The sequence below is a fragment of the Triturus cristatus genome, chromosome 1_1, assembly GCF_964204655.1.
Source record: "Triturus cristatus chromosome 1_1, aTriCri1.1, whole genome shotgun sequence".
NCBI classification, from domain to species: Eukaryota; Metazoa; Chordata; class Amphibia; order Caudata; family Salamandridae; genus Triturus; species Triturus cristatus.
Window position 1 is genome coordinate 184,871,739 of NC_140579.1, and position 7,719 is coordinate 184,879,457.

Below are 7,719 nucleotides of genomic sequence, written 5' to 3' on the forward strand. Positions count from 1 at the left end.
AGCAAGAAGAGTGTCTCAAATAAATGAATGAAGAAGAGGGAATGGAAAGAGAGAGAAAGGAATCCCGAAGAAGAAGGAATGGAAGATAACAGCCACATGGGGATAATAAAGAGAATGCGCAAAGATGAGAACGGGAGAGAAACATGAGGGAGGAAGGGCAAAAAAGGGTAGAACTAGGAAAGAAGGCGGAGAGGGTGTAAAAGGAAGAGGGTCAGCACATGGATGCATAAAATGGGCATCAGAAGAAAGGAGAGGGGTGCACAAGCGAAAAGGGCAGGGTAGAGGGTGAAGTGGGTATAAGGAAGAGGTGGGGAAAGGTTATGAACGAGAGGAAAAGAAGAGAAAGGAAAAGAAGACAAGGACAAATGTGAGCAGAAGACGCAATGACAGAACTGGGGGAAGAGAATGACAGAAGAGGGGTGAACCAAGGGAGGAGTTCGAAAGCAGGAGTAAGAAATAGAGCGTGGTGAAAATGGAGAAAGGAAGACGAGAAAGCTGGGGGAAATGGAAGGGATTTAAAATGTACAAGAAAAGGGAAACCAAGACTTACTGGGTGGGCGGGCGGGCACCTGAGCACCATGGAGGCAGGGCCATTTCTACCATTAGGCAAGACTAAGCAGCCGCCTAGGGCGGCAAAAGGGGGAGGGCTGCAAAAAACGTGCGTGCGTGAACGTTTGTTAAATAAATATACCCCTTTTATTTGTGCTGTACTCATTAGAATACAGTGTACCGGAGACACTGTGATTAGAGTGAAATGTGGCGGCTACCATTGGCAAAACGCATTTAGCGCATCTTGTCATTTTTTTTCATAATTGTTATGCTTTCACACCATCTGTAATGCTTTCACACCATCTGTAAACAGCACTGGAAACAGTCAAACAATTATTCCATTTAGAGCTCTAGACAGTGACATCTCTGCATAGACAGCGCTAGAGAGATTATTCCATCTAATCTGTATGCAGCTCTAGAAACACTCACAAATCTTTTACTAAGAGCTCTCTAGTCAATCTTACATCTTTTCTGTATACATCTCTAAAGGCAGTCGCGTAATATTGCATCAACAGCTCTAAACAATCTACCATCTCATCCGCATACAGCTCTAGAAACAGTCTTACTCCACACAGAGCTCTAGACAGTCTGGCATCTCATCTAGAGACAGTTCCTGAGAGTCACGTCACATCTGTATACATTGCTAGAGACAGTCGCGGAATGTTGCATGTACCCAGCACTGCCCAGTACAGCTGAGCTGTTAATCCAGCAGTGCCTAGTATAGAAGTGCTCTTGGCCTTGCCTCAGCAGAAGTCAGTCAGTACAGCGCCACCAGCTCAGTAGACGTCAGTATAGCAGTGCCCCTAGCCCTGCAGAGGCAGTAGTGTCCCCAGCCCAGCAGGCTCCTGTGTAGCAGTGCCCAGCTCAGTAGACTTCAGTACAAAGTGCCAAGCAGAGCAGTGCTCCGAGGCCAGCAGAGCCTGGTATAGCAGTGCCTCTCATGAAGCTTCAGTACAGCAGTGCCCATGCAGAATGCTTCGATCCCGAAGATGTTCTGCCCTCCCTCTGGTGTTTGGGAGACCCGATAGCAAGTCACGTGACCAAGTGGAGGTGCTTTTTTTTCCCCCAAAAACCACAATTCTGGTTTCTAGAAGAGCTTTCATCCTTTTGACACCCCAGGGATGGGTTGGGCGCTCTTCTTCCCCACCTGTTAGGTTAACGGTTCTGCCCTCAGAGCTTGCGGGCAGTTCCTGTTGAGGACTTTATTTCACCCGGGTACCAGTCTGTAGTGACTGTCTCTCTTCTTCCTTGCTCTTCCACTGTGTCATCTTTTGGAATGTTTACATTCATTGATGATGTAGTAGAATGTTAGTTTCCCTGCTCTGAAGAGTTCAGTTGGGAGCTTGGGGCGGAGCTAAAAGGAGCTTGCTTCTGGTGGGGTTTTTCTTGTTCTTATTTATCATCTTAAGTTACTACCTATGGACTACCACCTTGTACCATCTACTTGAAATATATACTTGAAACTTCATGAATCCTGATCATCCTTCACTACAATTTTGGTGACGATTTGGACATCCTTCTGAAATGGACCTACTGTTATCTACTTCAACGTGCCACCTACAAAGACTTTCAATTTCAAGCCAATACAAGGTAATGAAGTTTATTTTCGTGTGAGAACTTAGTCACAAGCATACTGGCACATGAAGAACCCCACCAGTGACCATTTCACCGGTCGCCCTCATCCCAACAGTGCCAGTCCCTGCTGCATGTGTGACTGCTTTTCTCCCTTTCAGCTGCCAAGAAGCGAGTATCCATTTCTTTCTGCCTGTTCTTCAATGTTTGGATTCTCTGCTTCCTGTGTGGCGTTGCTCAGGAGAGTTCCTGCCCAGGGTGCACTTTCTAATTTTTATGCACTGTGCCTTGAACATTTACTCATAGAGCACCTCACCGCTAGTTGTAAAGATGAATTCCGGAGTCAGGTAAGGATATAATAATAGTAGTTTAATCCGGTAAAGCCCTGACACCAAAAGGCGTCTGACACTCTAACTGGCAGAAGTCAACTGTCAACCGTCACCTTCGCCCAAGGTTCTATCATGGAACGAGTAAACGTCATAGAGCCCTGGGCGAAGGCTCGAGGCAGAAGGCAGCGCGAGGCAAGTCGCGAGGACAGAAGCAAGTAAACACAACACATCTCCTCATTTACAGAATAAAATAAAACAGGATATGTGGAACCACAAGGTAGTGAAAGAACTAAAGGGAAAATTTGGTACAGGAAAATCACAAGCAGGAGGAGAAACAATGTATAATTAATCACATACAAAATCTTGTAACTTTTTTGGAGGAATTATCTCTCTTCCATGTCTACTAACGATGGACTCTTTAACATCGGAAACACCAACGTCAAGCTCATGAGGAGGAAAACCATCTTGTGGTGTATCAGGAATACCAACTTGGGGAGTATCGTCAGCACTGTGAGTAGTGGAATCCAATGACGTGCGAACAATGGTCTCTCCAGTGGAACTCTCAGGAATCGGTTGATCATTGGAAACAACACTAGAGTCACTAAGACTGTTGGACTTCCCCCTCAAGGCAGAACAACCACTGGTGCCCTCCCCAGGATCGTTTAAAGGTGGAACCTCGCTACCTACATGGGAATATCCCTGGTGGATGTCGTCATCAAGAATCCAATCATATCTAGAAGAGGTGCCGCCCCTCCTCCTCCCTGGATCAGAGTACTGTGGGGGCAAGGTACCATCTCCCCGGCACAATGACAGGGACGACAAATGCCACACCTTCCCATCACTCAAACGTGCAGAATTGCAAAAGATTTCTTTGACCATAAGGGGTTGCGAATAGCGGCTAAATCCTTTTTTAACAAAACCACTACTCTTGACTCTAACCCACTGTCCCACATGAATATTGACCTGTTTGCATGCATGCTTAGAGTCATAATGGTCCCTACTCCTTTGCTGGGTATGTGTAATCCTGTTATTAACTGATTCCACAGACCAGTCGACTTTCTTGGGGAATGACCATCCAATACAGTCTTTAGTGATAGGTGTCCTGCCCCTTAATAACACAAAAGGACTAGAGCCAGTAGACTCGCAGGGTGTCACACGGAAAGCCCACAAATTGTGAGTCAATTCTTTCCTCCACGATAGATCATTATGATTGGCCAATTGCACAATTCCCTTCACCACACGGTTAAACCTCTCCACTGCACCATTACCAGCAGGGTGGTACAGGGAAGTAGTCTTGTGAGAAATGCCATTGTCATTGACAAACCGCTTAAAGCTGTCAGAAACGAACTGTGGGCCATTGTCAGTTACAATACACTTGGGCAACCCTTCCCTCATGAACACACTTTTCAAAAACTTGATGACGGCTTTAGCATCAGCAGATTGTACAATTTCCACTTCTGGCCATTTAGAAAAATGATCTACTAGGACAATGAGATAAACCTGCTCACCATTTTCCCAAATAGGCCCAAAAATGTCCACCCCCAATCTTGTCCATGGCATACTAGGATTTGACAGTGGATGAAGGGGAGGTTTCAAGGTATGCTGTGATTTATCAAGAGTTTTCACAAGCCAGACAGTTTCTCACTCTCCTCTCTATTTCCAGGTCCAACCCCGGCCACCAGTAAGAGGTTTTAACCCTACTCTTAGTCTTCCCAATACCCAGATGCCCCTCATGACAGATATCGAGCACTTTGGATCGAAGGGAAGCAGGGGGTATGACTCTGCCATTTCTGAGGATAAGACCATCTTCCAATGACAACTCGTGTCTCAATTCCCAGAAAGAACGTAAACTGTGGGGTAAGTCTTTCTTTATGGGCCAGCCTTCAACAATATACTTTCCTATCTGGCACAAAGTAGTGTCTCCAGCTTGTGCTGATAACCATTCATGTTGCGAAATACAAGAAATGTCATCCAAAATTTTTGCAACACAAAAAGATTCGATTTCTCCAACGGAGTCATCTGTACAAGGCAAAGGTAACCGACTTAAACAGTCAGCAACCACATTTTTTGATCCAGGAACATATTGCACATATTAATTGTAATCCAACATTCTCACTGAAATACGTGCTAGTCGGGGAGAGGCAGTTTGTAAACCTTTAGTAGTAAGTACCTTGACCAGGGGTTTATGGTCACTTCTTAGGGTAATGTTAAATCCCCAGACATACTGCCGAAAATGTCCCAAACCCCATGCACATGCTAAAGCCTCACGCTCTATAACGGAGTATCTTTCCTCAGTAGGTGTAATGGAGCGTGAGGCAAAAGCAATGGTCCTTTCAATTCCCAGGCTGTCAATTTGGCTCAAAACCGCCCCCAAACCTTTCCCGCTGGCATCAGTGGTGACAATGGAATGTAATGAGGGATTAAAACCTTGTAAAGGTGGGGCTCTGCAAATGTCATCTTTTATATCCCCAAAAGCCCTCTCACACTCATCAGACCACACGAATTTGCATCCTTGCTTAACCAGCTGTCTAAGAGGGAAGGTCTTAGAAGAAAAGTCTTTTACAAACTTCGCATAAAATTCAGACAACCCCAAAAAAGCCTTCACTTCGTCTTTGTTCTTTGGGGAAGGGGCATCCTTGATGGCTGACAACAACTCTTTTTTAGGTTTGATGCCTTCACCGCAAATTTCATGACCTAAATAGGTAACACTGGTCACAGCAAACTTGCACTTTAGAATGTCAGCGGTAAGACCATACCGTTCCAGAGTCTTAAGAACTCTAAACAAATTCTCGCCATGTTCCTCCCTGGTGGTACCCATGATCATAATGTCATCCTGAAAAATTCATAAGTTGGGCTCATCTTTGAACAGCATATGCATGAGCCTCTGAAACATAGCTGCAGCAGAGGCAAGTCCAAAAGGGACTCTTTTAAACCTAAAACATCCAAATGGAGTCACAAATGTAGTGAGGCTTCTGCTGTCAGGATGTAATGCAACTTGGTGGTACGCTGCAGTAAGGTCAGCAGTCGAGAACCATTTAACTCCATTGGTATGAGAAAACATCTCACTGATTCTAGGCAAAGGGTACTGATCAATCAGGATATTCTTATTAAGGTCCCTGAGGTCCACACATAAACGGAGCTTGCCGTTGGATTTTTTAGCGCAAACCAAAGGTGCGACCCATTCTGCAGACTCCACAGGTTCGATGATGCCACCTCTTTGTAGCTTAACGAGTTCTGATTTTACTTCATCCCTGATTGAGAAAGGGATGTTCCTGCATTTGTGGATACACGGAACGGCATTTTTTTTAAGCTCAATTTTATGATGAAATCCTTTAAGCTTCCCTATTCTCCCAGAAAACACAGTTTGAAATCTCTCTTTGATATTCATTGTATATGCATCCTCTGATTGCACAGACAAGACAGGATCAGGGCTGTTAGGATCTAGGAATATGCCCAGCTTACCTTGGTCCCTCCACCCCAGTACAGAAGGACCAACTTCAGAAATGTACAATTTGCTAACTGTTTGTCTGTCTTTGAACAAGAAAGGCAGTTCCCTGTAACCTAAAATATCGATAGGTTCTCCAGTGAAAGTCTTAGGTGAAATGTCAGGACTGGCAAGTTTACGGCCTATCACAGGAATGAATTTTTCCTCCCAGACACCTCTGTTAACAATTGTATAGGGTGAACCCGAATCAGCTACTATGGCAATGTTCACTCCACCAATCTCCATATGGCAGACAGGTTTTTTGCTTTTGCCCTTCACATTCAGAACGTCATCATCAACCAGTAGCACAAAAAGATTCATGTCATCCTCATCAGAAGAATCCGACATGTCATATCCATCAGGTACGACTACTTTCACGTTAGAATTCTTCCTTTGCTTGCTATGACACATTTTTGCAAAGTGCCCAACAATTCCGCACTTGGTACACCTCTGTTTAAGGGCAGAGCAGTTTTTGTCATTCGCCAAATGGAATTTGCTCCCACATCTAAAACATCTTTTGTCACCAGTCAACATGACTTTCGACGAAGATTCATTCCTAGTTTTAGGTTCATGAGAAGACGTCTTGGTAGTATTTCTAGAGTGTTTCACTTTGGCTACAATAGTCTGATCCTCCTCAGAATGTTGACTTTTCTTTTCGGAAAGAACAGCCTTGGCGCATCTACCTGTTAATTCTGTTCTCTTGACCATGTCAATGATCTCTTGGAGAGGAGCTTCTCCTTTAGCCCACAGTTTCTCCTGGATCTCACGATTCGCAGAACGCATAATTATCTGGTCACGAATGAATTCATCATGAAGCCCACCAAATCTGCAGGTCAGAGCCAAGTTTTTAAGTGCGGAGACAAAATCTTCAATGGACTCCTCTGAATTTTGCTTGCGATTAAAGAATTTGTACCTATGGACTGATACGCAAACAGTAGGTTTGAAGTAATTAGTAAGATCCTCCAAGGCATGGGCATAGACGTCATCATCCCCTGCAGCCCTCACTTTCTTATTAATACTGTTATAAATCTTCATAGTTTTCGCTCCCACGCAGTGCAGCAAAATTTTCTTCTTCCTTTCTGGAGTAAGTTCCTCACCTTCTTCATCAAAAGTAGAGATATAATTCTCGAAGTATTCACGCCAATCTTCCCATTTAAGAGACGAATCACCTGGCGCAGGAATGAAGGGTTGAGGTGGAGAAAGGTTCCAAATATTGCCTGAAGCCATGACAAAGTGGAAGGATGAAAGGAAGAAAGAAAATACAAGAAGAAAGAGAGTGAAGAAATAAATGAATGAGAAGAGTGAAAGAGCAGAATAAGAAAGGATAAGGAAAATAGAGATAACAAGGAAAAGATACACGACGTGAGAAAGCTAAAGTAATATCATGAAGATGCACAAGGCAGTGTGTGCATCACTGAAGAACCAACTGTAATAATAATAGTGAAGTAAAACTTCAATTCCACAGTGGTAGAAGTCACCGTGAACTATACTATGTAATAATTGACCATCCAAAATGATAGGGAAGGCAGCAGACAGTGTGCGCATCAATACTTTAAATCAAACTTGAGTGAGCGCATCACTGTGAAGAAATGAAGGTTTGAACGTGTAAATGCGTACAAGACGCTCCTAAAATGGCCGCTGAGGTTTGAGTGGAGCCCAATCCAAAATGTCCGCCAATGCGTTTCAGTGACGCAGAAGGTGCGCACTCGCAGAAACCCTGAGGTGAAGTGCCTTAGAATGAACACAGGAAACCGCCAGGAAGAGGCAACGTCCCTTGTGAAGCAA